Genomic DNA, 14,275 nt, shown 5'->3' with positions numbered 1-14,275 from the left:
ACTTTGTACCCCTGCCACTTCTGTGCCAAGAACTCAACCTTGAAGCCCATCCCCGCTATCACCACCATAACCATGGAAACAACACACGTTTCATCCCTCTCTTCTCTGTCAAAATATAACATAGGTACATTTCATCAGTGGAGCCCATATCACAGGTGCTGGCTGCAGGGGAGGCTTGGAAGAGAGTACTTTTCAGTTCCCATGGTGGGGTAGGTGTTTTTTTCCCTCCCCACTCCCAAGGCTCAAAGTAAGACAACAGCTGAAATACAGAAAGTCATTTGGTGGCTGAATCAAATGAGAAACAAGAGACAACTACATATTGTACCACTTGTTCCTCTTTCTTGGTTTACTGGCTCATTTTAGTAGAGCACATCCTCTAGTAGCTTCCTTGAAAAGGGATACAAAGGGTGTGTGTGTGTGTGTGAAGTTTTTGAAAAATTACATGTCTGAAAAATGTCTTCATCCTATTATTTTGCTTGAATGATGATTACAGAATTCTGGGTTGGGAATTAATTTCCCTCAGAAATTTGAAAGAGTTGCTCCACTGTCTTGTAGCTTCTGGTGTCGATTTTGTAAAGTCCAATGCCATTCTGTGCTCTGATCTTCTATATGTGGCCCCTTTTCCCTGCGCTGGCTTTTAGTAACTTCTCTCTATCTCTGGACTTTTGGAAGTTCATGTTGATGTCCCACAGAACATCTCTTACTTTGATGTAGTGTATCTTTTAAAAATATATTTATTTATTTATTTATATTTTTGGCTGCATTGGGTCTTCATTGAGGCACGCAGAACCTTTCTGTTGCAGTGCGCGGGCTCCTCGTTGTGGTGCATGGGCTTCTCTCTAGTTGTAGCGTGTGGGTTTTCTCTCTCTAGTTGTGGCGCGTGGGCTCCAGAGCGCGTGGGCTCTGTAGTTGCAGCATGCGGGCACTCTAGTTGAAGCGCACGGGCTCAGTAGTTGTGGTGCGTGTGCTTAGTTGCCCCACGGCATGTGGGATCTTAGTTCCCTGACCAGGGATTGAACCCGCGTCCCCTGTATTGGAAGGCAGATTCTTTACCACTCGACCAGCGGGGAAGTCCCTGATGTACTGTATCTTATTATTCGTTGGGCTGAGTGCTACACAGAGATTCTTTTTTTTTTTTTTTGCAGTATGCAGGCCTCTCACTGTTGTGGCCTCTCCCGTTGTGGAGCACAGGCTCAACGGCCATGGCTCCCGGGCCCAGCCGCTCTGCGGCATGTGGGATCTTCCTGGACCGGGGCACAAACCCGCATCCCCTGCATCGGCAGGCGGACTCTCAACCACTACGCCACCAGGGAAGCCCTACACAGAGATTCTTAATGCAAACTCTTGAGTTCTAGATTTTTTTTTTCTGGAGTTTAATAACTTTTCCTTCTCCATTTCTCTCCCTTGAGCTCCTATATGGTGGATACTGGGCCTCCCAAACTGCTCTAATTTTCTTATCTTCTCTTTCTTATTTTCCGTCCCTCAAGTCTTTCTGTCTTACTTTCTAGAAATTTATTGTTCAATCTTCTAACTCTATTCTATTGAAATTTCTACTTCTACTATCCTAGTTTTGATATCCAAGAGCTTATTATTGTTTTATAAATATGCCTTTTTTTAAAAAAAACAACCATTTTTATGACTTCTGGGTCTCTGTCTTTCATGTTAGAGGACTCATTCGGCGTGTGACGATCCAGGCTGCCCATTCAAATTTAAGAGAGAGGCACTGAAAGGTGCTTGTGCAGGGCCGGTTGCTTGGTAGGTGTCACTGAGAAGTAGCGTTTTTTCATATGAGGTTGGGTTCCTTAGAGAGAAGTTCAAGGCCCCTGCCTGGAGGATGGGTAGAAGCCAGGCTGCCACGTTCCGGGAACCAGCTAGGAGAGGGTCTGTCTATTCAGGATGCAAACTTGCACTGAATCTTCCAGTTCTCAATATAGAGCCTCCCCTGCCTTCTGCTGCTCTGGTTCAATACTGCCTGCAGGAAACTAGCCATCTTCTGCTGGTGGAGGAGGGAGCTGCCTGGCTACGTGGACTGAGAGAGGGGTCTGTGGCTCTAACACACACTTTAAACCAATATTCCTGCTTCCAGCCCCGCTCCCCGCCCCCATCATTGGGAACACTCTGTTGCCCCCATTCTCTAGCCTTTGGTGGGTCGTGTGTACAAGCCAGCTTGCTTCCCTCACAGCCAGGACATTCAACATTCTAAGCTTTGCTTTTCTTTCACCCACCTGCTTCCCATCTTTCAAAAGTTTTGCTCATATCCCTCCCCCTCTATCATCATTTTCTGTTTTCTTAAGGATTTATACCTTTTTCTTCCTCTACTCTCATTTTAGTGGACTTTTGAAACAGCACAGAGATAAACATATGCATTCAGTTATGTTTTTGTGGAAGTTCATGATAATATTTACCAAGAAATAAAAATCAAGTTTCCAAAGATACACACACAGAAGACTCTCCAGGGAGGATACTCCAACAAGGAAACAATGGTTCTTTTGGGAGGTGGGTAGGATTATAGAAGAGTGATACTTGTAATTTTTTTGTATTCTGTAAACTTTCGACAGTAAATAGGTATCCTTTACAAATCAAAAAGTAGGAGGGTTAAAAATCATTATTTAAAGGCATCTTCTGAAACACAAATCAAGATAGTGTAAACAGGTGTGTAGCAGAAAAAGAAACTCTAATTCCTCTACACAGGTCTACATAATCCATGGTTTTCACCTATGTGCCAGGGAGTCCTGGGGCTCCACAGAAGCACCCCAAGGCCTTCAGAGGGTGGCAGGAGTAGGACAGGTGCGCAGTTGGGGGAGTTGTGGGCCAGTCTCTACTTGTACCACAGTGGCACTCTTTTAATCTGCTTTATAGGTTAAAATTCTGCTTAATATTTTGATCTTTTTAAAGAGGTCCACACTAACAAAGAAGTGTGGAAAGTACCGAGGAAGACCTAGAAAAAATGAGGTGGGGTGGGGAAAAGCCTCCAAGGATGACATCATGTAACCTCGTGCCCTACCTGAACCATCAGAAATGACAGTAGCTGCTCGAGCAACCGTATAAGGAAGATGGTGCTGTGCACCCACAGAATACATATGTACCCACACAGCTTGCAAATGGGACAAATCTGCACACTTGCTAATCATACCCAGCTACCCCCAGATACCAAAGGCAGGTGTTCAGCCAAGGCTCCGTCAGTGTCAGTCTCTGACCTCAATTTCTTCATTTGTACAATGAAGGGACTACATTCAGCTTCCAAGCTAATGTCCCAGAAGTTCCAAGGAGCATCCTCTTACTGACACAGTGACTGCCAACTCTCTAGAGAAACAGAATGTCCCCAACTAAGGACTCCTTGAGAAGCAATATCAAGTTATGAAAATCCAATCCACTTCCTTCGGAAGAAGGTTTTAATTTTTCTCTCATCAAATAGGTCAGCCCAGCTCTATCATGAACGCAGCAAGTCAAATACCAAATGCTGCAGTTTAATAATGGGCTCCAGGGCTCCTGGGAGCACAGCCATCCCTTCCTTCCCAGGTAGCAGCATCCCTCTCTTGGGAAGCTGGCTGGGGTCTAGTTCACATCCCCCTTCATAGGCTCTGAGCACCAATTTGGGTCACTCTCTTCCTTTTAGCATTCTAGTCCTTAAGCGAAGTTCTCCTTTGGCTAGATAGTCAGGGAGGGTGGATTCCATTCAAATTCTTAACCTATCTACAAAATAACATCTCTTCTTCCCCCCCCACACTTGTTTCCTTTGCCCAACCTACCTCTCTGGAATGTTCCAAGAAAGACCAGCAGCAAAGGTCCCTCTGCCTGGCAGATTAAAGATGCTTTGGGATCAATGAGCGTCATTCCGCCCTTGCCTGACTCTGAGCTCCTTATCTGTCTGAAAAAAAAAGAAAAGAAAGAGAAAGAAAGAAATCTTTAAGAAGAGAAAGTCTCAGAAAACTTCTGTGCATTCTCTTAGAGGACTTTAGCTCAAAAGCAACTGTTTCACCAAGGTTTCCTTTTTGCAAACCAGTCACTGTGCTTGATGGGCCTTTTTCACTATCTGTGTCAATGCCACCCCCAGCTCCCTTTGGTGGTGCTGAAGCAAACCACAGGAACACTTCCAGTGCCTGAAGCAGGAATTCATATACGTACAGATGACTCAGATCATTTTTAGAGTTGTTTGTTGTTTTGTTTGGTTTTTAAAAGCAAAGTAAGTGATCTGAGTCAAGCCTGGGTTCAAGTTCCATTCAATGGCTGCAAAATCAGGTCTGTGAACTTGAGGTCCCCATTCAAGGCCCAAATTGCATCATAAAGGAAGATTCATCCCTGCTTGCTGGAGATGAAAAGGAAGGGTGCGTGGGGAGGGGTCGGCCCACTCACTGCACCTGTGGTGCTTCTTTCCCTACTGTGGGCGGCTCCTGGAAATAATCTGACCCCAGAGACAGAAAGACACCTGAGTTCTGGAAGCCCAGGCGGCTGGGTTCCAGCAGCAGGACCTGCCCCCCGCCCCTTTCCCCCAGCTACCTGCACAGCAGGATTCTCCTGCCTGGAACCCACTGGGCTCCTGAAGAGCAGGAAACTTAAACCACCGGTTTCTCCATGAGACAAAAAGCCCAGTCCTAGGAAGCCGTTGGAAAAGGTGTCATTCCAAGACATTTCCCAAGGTCCAAGCTGGAATTCTCCCGGCTGCCAGCCTAATCCCTGGAAGGATACCCCATGGACCCTGCTGCAGGAGCCCAGAAACATGGGCTTGGATGGTCTCTCCATTTAGCATCCAGGTGAGGATGGCAAGGCACTTCCCAAAGCACTGTCACCAGAGAAAAGGGAGGTCAGCGACAAGAGCTAAGAAAGAAATAACTTCCATTCTGACCAAGGGAGTTAATTAACAAGAGAACAAAAAACAACAGCTCAGTCACAGGGAAATGAGACAGGATCGTAGAGAAAGCACTTTCAAAACGAGGAAAGAGGAAGCAAAAAGAATGATGGAGCCGAGAGAATGAAAGATAAGAGGAAAATTAGTCCTTAGGAATTCAGGTCAGGAAATAGGGAGCCGGGACAGAATTCACAAGAGGGGGCCAGGGAGGACGTCTTTTGCTCTGGCCCTCACGCTGGCCGGGACCTCAAGAGCTGGGTCTACCGCCCTCTAGCCCTCTGGGTTCAAGGGCAAAGCTTTGGGAGGCAACGCTAGGAATGGCCAGAGCGCAGGACGCTCGGTCCCGAATCGGGGGCAGGGGGAGGGGAGGGCTCGCGCGGCAACTGCTCGGTCCCTGACAAGTAAACAGCTTGCCCCCGAACAGGCGTGCGTCCTCGTCCGGAGCCCGGCTGAGGGCCCTGCTCATTCCCATCTAGGGCGGTAGCGGGACACCCCGGATTCCCGGCCCCCGGGAGGCATAAAAGGGATGCAATGAGATCAGAAAAGGAGAGTATGAACCAGCCCACACCAGAGAATCACAGCGCGAGAGCGGCCCGCTGCCTCTGCCTCCCCAGCGGGGTCCGGTCCGCCCCGGGAACGCGCCTCCTCCTCCAGACCCCACGCGCCCCCGGGCCCCGGATCTCCCCAGGCGGACAAAGCCAGGCGCTGGGCGGGGCGTGGCGGGGCGTGAGCGGTGTGGGGGGGCACTGGGACCCCGCAGACGCCCGCACAGGTGGGCTCCGTACCGGGTGTCGGTGCCGGGGGCGGGGCCCGGTCTCCCTGGAGACGGTTGCCCAAGGGACGCGGCGGGCGGGTCCCGGAGCGACGGGAGGGCGCGAGCCTCTGGGCGGCGGCGCGGAGCCCGCGGGGGCCTGAGGGCAGGCCCGCGGTGCGGAGCGGGTGAGCGGGGCATCCGCGGAGGGGCGCGGTCCTGGGCGGGGCCCGGACAACGGGCGGACGCGGGCAGGGCCAGGGGGCGGGGCGTCCCCGGGGCTGGGGCGGGGCCAGCGGCGGCGCGGGCACCGTCGGCAAATTCTCACAGCCCCAGCCAGGCGAAGCTCTGGAGAGCAGGCGTCCGCTGCGCGCCTCGTGGACGCCGCTGCAAATCCTCCTGGACCCCCGCTGCTCCCTGCTGGCGGGTGGGGTTGCGCCTGGAGTCGGGAACCTCAGTCGCCCGTGGACCCCGGACGGCTTGCGCACGCTGGCCCTGGCCCCCCTTTTGCCTTGTAACCAGAGGATAGAAAATGCCACCTGCCAAGTGAGCCAGGGCCGGTCGTCCGCCAAACTGCTTTCCTCTCCCGGGTTCCCAGGGAATCACCAGAAAGGGCGGGGCCAGGGACCAGTGTCACTTGTGGGGAGCCGGAGTCACCCGAGAAACTGGCCAACCCTGGCTCTGTGCTCAAATCCAGTGTGCGGGCTGTTCCCCAGCCGCTGGGCCTCCCTCTCCGTCGGAGTTCCCCTCACATGTCGGATTTAGAAAATAAATGGGTTAACCCGGGACTTTCACGACACACCTATTCATTACAATGAACTATGCGTGCCGGCATAGCGTGCGTGCAATAGCGCGGTCATCCCCCTGCACTTTGCTCCAGTTTTTATCCTTATCCAGGCATCACACTGTAAAGTGGGTACTGTTCTCCCTTGGGTTGTAAATGAAGCCGAAGCTCAGAGGGCAGGGAACTCTCACACACACAGACACACACACGTCCGCACCCAATCCCACAGCCTCTTAGCAGCAGAGCTAGCTTTGGAAGCGCTCTGGACCGGTACCGGGCCCACACCCTTCTTGCCCTGCAAAGTCCCAGGTCCCCTCGAATGTTCTTTCGGGTCCACAGCCGGACTTCAACCCCTGTCACAGTGGAGCGCAAGAGGAGGAGGGGAGTGCGAGGTTCAGAGCGACCCCAGGGTGTCCCACCCGGGCGGGGCAGACGTGGGGCAGAACAAAGTGGCCTGAGGCACAGCCCGCGGTGGTTCCAACTGCTCCGCCGTCTCCGCCTCCGCCTCCAGCCAGTGTTCCAGGTGAGGCGCCCAAGGCAGGGCCCGCCCATCCGAGCCCAAAGAGCCTCCCTCCGCCCCAGCGTCGCCTAGAGCCTGCGAAGAGGGCAGGAGAAAAACTCGGCCAGGAGCTCCCGGGAATGTTGAAGAAGCCTGGGATGCGCAGACCAGGCGGCCCGGCCGTGGGAGGTCCCGGGACCCTCGGTGAGCTCTGCGTCGCCAACCCCAGCACCCCTGTCAGGGCCGGGGTTCCGGGCGCCCCGGCCACCTCGAGGAGAAGAGAGAGGGGGTTCAGGATGGGAGGATCCCCCTCCGTATCCCGTCCCCGGATGTCACACACAGACACACTCACAAAAACATACACTAGCATGCACGTTCACACACACGCACTCGGGCAGTTACGTAAATCAACACACACAATGACGCACGAAGTCACACACTCCCGCACAAGTACTCAGACACAGAGACCGAAGACACACACACACACAATTACTCTATGTAAACACACAATGACACAGACGCACTCGTGCGCATTCACACTCAATCTCACTCTCTACCCGCACAGCGCAGCGGGCTGTGCACTTTGCCAACCATCTCTGGAGAAGGCGGAGCCTGGCCACTGGGTGGGAACCGCCCCGCACCCAACCTAGGGCTCCACCGGCTGTCTTCCTCCACCTCCACCTTCACTCCCGGGGACGCTGGCGGCTCGAACCCCGACTCAGCCCGGGTAGGGAGGGGTACCTCGTGGGGGTGGGGGGAGGCAGGACCGCCCTTGACCCATAGGAAGGGGATTTCCCAGGATGAAAAATAAGCCTCAGGGTCACAGCTGTACCTTGGATGGGCAGACAGAGGCTGGGAGGGGTTCTCTGACTGCCATCCTGACTGGGGAGGGGTTGTATCCCTAACAACCCCCAACCAGGAAGGGATAACGACCCCACAGGGCCGGGCCACCAAAGAGATTTTCCAAGGGGCAGACAGGCTTTGGCTGTTCCCATCTCCATAGGCGGCCCCAGGCCCCCTATCCTGAAGACTTCCTTTCTCTCCAGCCTGGGTCTGGTTGAAAGTCAAGCTCAAAGACAAGGTCCCCATTAGCACTGTTCAAATTGGGGTATTATTTTCCTCTGGAGCCAAGAGAAAAACCCAAGATTCTTTGAAATGGCAAAAGCCACAGAAGTCATCCTGCGTGTATTCACAGATGTACTGGAACTGCACTGACAAATTCCCAAAAGATACATAATGTAATCAGTTGTTTGGGAGAGAATTAAGTGAACTAATACAGACACATGGAAAGTCTCTATAACAGTGCTCGGTGTGTATACTAACCACTCAGAAGTGTTGGCTCTCACAGATGGGAAACAGACACAAAGAGATGCAGCAACCTGGCAGAGAGGGAAGAAAAATGAAAGTCTCCTGATCTCCTCTCTCCAAGCCAAGGGATCTTAAGTCCTTTTTGAAATACTAGTGAGGGTATAAAGAAATTAGTTTAGTGGATAAATAAATTCGTTTCACCATTGTTAGAAAGAATAGGGAAATTCGATTCCCAGTCCTCTACTAGCGACTGCCAGAAGGAGTGGATCCTCTTTATAAGCTCCCGAGCTTGAGGCAAGAAATCTGAAGAGCCTCTGCTCGCACCCATGAGAACGCTTGGTACATTCAACAGACCTGTAAGAGGGGAGTTGAGGGGCTTCCCTGGTGGCGCAGTGGTTGAGAGTCCGCCTGCCGATGCAGGGGACGCGGGTTCGTCCCCCGGTCCGGGAGGATCCCACATGCCGCGGAGCGGCTGGGCCTGTGAGCCATGGCCGCTGAGCCTGCGCGTCCGGAGCCTGTGCTCCGCAACGGGAGAGGCCACAACAGTGAGAGGCCCGCGTACCGCAAAAAAAAAAAAAAAAAAAAATATGGGAGTTGATCTGCTCCATGAGGCACTCCTTCTTCTCCCCATCCTGATACTTCCACGTGAGCTTGCTGTGATGAAATGTCAGCTTCTCTCTGCTGCCCACCGATATCCCAGGCTCCAACCTTCCTGGAATTCTGCTTGGCTCTTCCTGTTCAAACCTGGCACTCAGCATTGCAGGGGGTCAGAATGTGTCAACCCTAAATACGCCACTTTGGCATATTGATTATTTTGAATTAAAAGGAGTTGATAAATAGCCAGTGCACAAAGGACACTCTGAACCTTCTTTATCCCCTAAAAGCAGGAAGTAAATCTCCCATGTGAAAGGGATCTTCCCTGTTCCAGGAGGTAGAAGGCATCCCTAGCCACTAGAGACAGGGAGTTTAGGGCCAAGGAGGCTGTGCAAACAAACCTGGCTAACTTTCTCTTTTTTTTTTTTTTTTTTAAGATTTATTTATTTATTTATTTATTTTTGGTTGCGTTGGGTCTTCGTTGCTGCTCTCAGGGCTTTCTCTAGTTGCAGCGAGCAGGGGCTACTCTTCCTTGCGGTGCGCGGGCTTCTCATTGCGGTGGCTTCTCTTGTGGAGCACGGGCTCTAGGCACGTAGGCTTCAGTAGTTGTGGCTCACGGGCTCAGTTGCGCCGCGGCACGTGGGATCTTCCCAGACCAGGGCTCGAACTGGTGTCCCCTGCATTGGCAGGCAGACTCTCAACCACTGCACCACCAGGGAAGTCCCAAACCTTGTTAACTTCTTCACCATCTTACTACCCCTAGCCCAAACCCCTTGTCTTGTCAATTCTTCACAAATTAATTGTTTGTCTAAAAGATACAAAAGCTTTCTGCTCTGGTGACTTCTTTTGAGTCTCATATCTTTGGGGGGCTTCCATACATATGTATGTGTTTAAATTTGTAATTATTCTCCTGTTAATCTGTCTTTTTATTACAGGGCAGGTGTGGGGAGGCCTCAGCCAAGAACTTAGAAGGGTAGAGGGAAAACCATTTTTCTTTCTCTATAGCATTTTTAGGTGTGGTCAGATAAGAAAGCTGAGTAGGGACAAGACTAAAAAGGCTACAGTTGAAAAAAAAAAAGATGAAACTAACAACAACCAAAAAACCAAAAAAACAGTTAAATGTTTGTTTTAAGTTCTATTGGGAAAAACAGGAAGACTCTGAAAAATAATCCTCCTCAAAGGCGGAAGATAGCTACCACAGTTATTCACATAATTCCCCTGTCCTTTTGTTCCCTTGATCTTTTTACTCTCAAGGCCCAAGGGTGAGGGAACCTAATTACAGGAGTGTCTGGCTCCTGCGTGCCTGTCATCTTTACATATTTTCATTATCTTTGAGACTCTCACCCCCAGGTAACTCAAAAAGTGGCTCATCTGTAGTTAAAAAGCAAAGTTAATTAGAATCTGGAGCTTCCTTCTTTCTTTTGCTAATTCCCCAAGCTTAGACCAAAAAAGTCTGTCTGAACTGAGGCTTCCAGAGTTTGTGATCTGGGGGTGGGGGAGGGGAGGCACAGATTTAAAAAGTGATGCTCATGTCTGCAATGCAACATGTCAACCCCAAACCGTGCGTGGTTGCAGGGAATCTCCCCAAGAAAGGTAGGAGCACCAGCCCTGGAGTTAGATCTGCCTTTGGATGACTGTCCTAATCTCTCCAGAGCCATATCCTCCCCTGTAAAAGAGGAGCCACCAGACTTGGCCAGTAGAGGTAAGGAGCAATGGGATGGCACAGGTAGGGGGCTTCCAGCCCGGCCTCGCGGTGGGGCACCTGGTTATATCCTGCATTCCACCACGGTTTCCTGTGAGTCTTAGGTTTCCAATTCTAGCATGTGATCCTTGTGGGAGGACATGAGGTCTTAGACTTTTTAATACATTTTAGAGAAGAAAAGCTATTCCTCTGTTTCTGGAAAAGGTCAATTGTGAATTTTTATTCTGAGAAAATTAGAGTAAGGGGATAAAAAGGGTGCCTGGAACATCAGGGGACTGTGTGAATCACACATCAAAGCTCACGAAAGATACCCCGGGGGACTCAGGAAACTGACCTTCTAGAATCTCCTTGTGAAAACCTCTAGATGTGTTTGAGAAGCCGTTGAGGGTAAGGAAATTCAACTAAGGGCTAGGAAATTTTTAAAAGTTGGGTCCAAACTTGAAGAAGGTAAAAAGAATGAATCTGGCAATATTAGACTAAACATATTTACTGAGCTGCAGCTTAAAGATCATTTAGTTAAGACGGGGGGCAGGGGGCTTACGTAAGTCACACAATCAGATCCACAGCAGTCAGTACCTGGGAGATACCAAAGTGGACAGCACCTAGTGGCAGGGCAGGAATAAAGACGCAGACGTAGAGAATGGACTTGAGGACACGGGGCGGGGCGGGAGGGGAAGCTGGGATGAAGTGAGAGAGTGGCATGGACATATATATACTACCAAATGTAAAATGGATGGCTAGTGGGAAGCTGCTGCATAGCACAGGGAGATCAGCTCGGTGCTTTGTGACCACCTAGAGGGGTGGGATAGGGAGGGTGGGAGGGAGGCTCAAGATGGAGGGGATATGGGGATATATGAATACATATAGCTGATTCACTTTGTTGTACAGCAGAAACTAACACAACATTGTAAAGCATTTATACTCCAATAAAGATGTGAAAAAAAAAAAAAGTGGGCAGCAGCAGAGGGAACAGCAGCTAACATGTTCTGGCCCATACAACATGGCAGTCATCATGCTAAATGTTTTTACATTTATCATGAAGGCTTTAAAACATGGTGGCCAGTTCTCATAGAAAAGGCATCTATGTCTCCTCCCCTTAAATCTGGGTGGGTTTTTGACTTCCTTGACTAAGAGAGTATAGCAGGAGTGGTGCTAAGTGGCTTGAGAGTTTAGGTCATAAAAGGTCATACAGCTTCCACTTTGGTTTGGAACCAAGCACCAATGCTTGTTATTGGAGTTCTGGCATCAAGAAAGTGTGACCCAGAGCCGCTATGCGGTGAGGAAGCCCAAGCCAGAAAGAGAAGCCAGTGTAAGCACTCAGGTTGACAGTCCCATCTGAGCCCAGCCTTTGAGTCATCCCTGCCCAGGCAACTAGACAAGTGAAGAAACTTCCAGGTGATTCCAGCACCCCCCCAACCCGATGTTCAAGTAATCCGCAGCCCTTTGAGAGTCTTCCCTGCTGACTCCAAACACCACAGGACACAGCCAAGCTGTCCTGTCCAGCCCTGTCTGAGTTCCTGGCCCACGGAATCCATGCCCATAATAAAAACACTTGTTACTTTATATCTCGAAGTTTGGTGTGGTTTGCACAGCAGTACATACCTGGGACTTTATCTCATCAAATCGTCAAAACAACCCCACAAAGTAGGTATTATCATCTCCTTAAAGAAACTGAGGCCCAAGACGTACCCAAAGTTACACAATAAGTGGCAGAGCAGGGATCAGAACCCACACCTACCAACAGCTAAAACTGCTTCTAACAATGAATCGTCCACCTCCTATAGGGCACAAGGGTCGATTTTTTTATGCATGATATATGCCCATTTCATCATGACCCGGTCCTGCCCCTCAAGACAATCTTATGGACCACTTGGAAAAGGAGGGGCCTCCAGAGACTCTGTTAGATGACGTGACCCAGTGCCCTGGTGGGAAGTGGTCAAAACCACCAGGATGAGTCCTGGGCCTGTTCTAGTCAATACCCTTCTTGATGACGGGAATGAAAGGAAATTCAAAAACTGGCTCACCCATTTGACAGAAATGCAAACAGAATTCACAAATACCTGGAGAAAGAATCTGTAAAAATTATTCTAACAGAAGTGGGTAAATCTGGTAGAACCAAGTTCAAGTCTATATATAATTACATGTCAATCTCCCTAATTACAAATACAGAGTAGGGGGAGAGGGAAGACGCCTCAATAGAGCATGGAGCCCAGAGAACTCAGAGCTGACCCAAAGCTCATTCAGAGGCAGCAATGTAAGCCCTTCATGAATGAGCCTGCTGGGTCCTGGATCTCATAAGGACCATTCTCTATATGAAACTACATCCAGGTACTTGCCCTTCCTGGTAGTCACACCTTTGTGCAGCTCCCCCCCACCCCCCACCACATTATAGCAGGGTTGTGACCAAAAGAATATGGCAGAGTGATGCCATGTCACCTTCTAGATTAGCTTATAAAAGACCATAGGGCTTCGGTCTTGGGCAATCTTTGTCTCTTTCTCTCATCTATTTTTTTTCTCTTTTCTCTTTCTCTCATCTTTAACTCTGGGCTAAGCCAGCAGCCATGTTGTAAGGACACTCAAGCTGCCCTAGGAAGAAGCCCACATGGCAAGGAACTGACAAATCAAAACCTTGGCAGGTACCTCCAGCCACATACACCTGCAGCCCCAGCTGCTCCCAGATTCTGACCCAAAGAAACCGAGATGGTAAGTGTTTGTTGCTTAAGCTAAGTTTTGGGATAACTTGTTACATAGCAAGAGATAACTAATACACTAATGGCTGCCGTGTTCCTTGCTGTGTGGCCCAGCACCTGCTCCAGGCTTAGTATAGCAGAGGTTCCATCCGATACCTGTGACTGAATAAACAGCCAGTACAAACAACTCCTCCACTGTAATTATGAGTCAGACACGTTCCTAAAGAATCAGCAACAGGCCGAGTGAAAGAAGCCAGCCACAGAAGACCACATCCTGTATGATTCCATGTGTATGAAATGTCCAGAACAGGCAAGTCCATAGAAACAGAAAGTAGACCAGTGGTTGCCTAGGGCGGGGGGGCTGGGGAGAACTGGGGAGTGACTGCTAGTGAGTACAAGGTTTCTTTTTTGAGTGAGGAACATGTTCTAAAATAGATTATGGTGATGGTTGCACATTCTGTGAGTATATTAAGAAACCACTGAGTTGTGTACCTTAAATGAATTTTATGGCATGTGAATTATATCTCAATAAAGCTTGTTGTATTAGAAAAAGGGGAGAGAAGGGCTTCCTCGGTGGTGCAGTGGTTAAGAATCCGCCTGCCAACGGAGGGGACACGGGTTCGAGCCCTGGTCCAGGAAGATCCCACATGCCGCAGAGCAACTAAGCCCGTGCACCACAACTACTGAGCCTGCGTTCTAGAGCCCACGAGCCACAACTACTGAAGCCCGTGTGCTACAACTACTGAAGCTCCCGTGCCTAGAGCCCGTGCTCCACAACAAGAGAAGCCACCGCAATGAGAAGCCCGTGCACCGCAAGGAAGAGTAGCCCCCACTCGCCGCAACCAGAGAAAGCCTGCGCGCAGCAACGAAGACCAGCCAAAAATAAATAAATAAATAATTAATAATTAAAAAAAAAAAAGGGTGAGAGGAAACCAGGTGAGGTCACTGTCCAAAATGGGAAGTGGCACCAAGGGAGGCTGGTTCCCCACAGGACTAGGAAAAGCCTTGGGATTCTCAAAAGTGGAGGGGCCCCCCCAATGCCTGGAGCAGAGAACATGCTAAGGTCTCAGGGAGGCTAACCAATGCCTCAGGCACCATGGG

The 14,275-nt window shown here is 50.1% G+C and overlaps 1 protein-coding gene across 7 annotated transcripts in view; it reads right to left on the bottom strand.

The window, feature by feature from the left end:
- PIK3CD (phosphatidylinositol-4,5-bisphosphate 3-kinase catalytic subunit delta) overlaps positions 1-14,275 on the bottom strand; it is a 49,808-nt gene that overhangs the window by 23,804 nt on the left and 11,729 nt on the right. For 4 of the 7 annotated variants that reach the window (XM_060088926.1, XM_060088930.1, XM_060088931.1 and 1 more), the window contains exon 2: positions 3,750-3,868. The gene's annotated coding sequence lies outside the window, so the exon portion shown is untranslated. Of the gene's footprint in view, positions 1-3,749; positions 3,869-5,631; positions 5,784-14,275 lie in introns of those variants that run through there. The other 3 variants (XM_060088927.1, XM_060088929.1, XM_060088928.1) reach the window with 3 other exon arrangements.

Source organism: Mesoplodon densirostris, chromosome 2, assembly GCF_025265405.1.
Source record: "Mesoplodon densirostris isolate mMesDen1 chromosome 2, mMesDen1 primary haplotype, whole genome shotgun sequence".
In the NCBI taxonomy this organism is placed as follows: domain Eukaryota; kingdom Metazoa; phylum Chordata; class Mammalia; order Artiodactyla; family Ziphiidae; genus Mesoplodon; species Mesoplodon densirostris.
This window is presented reverse-complemented; position numbering and strand designations above follow the sequence as displayed.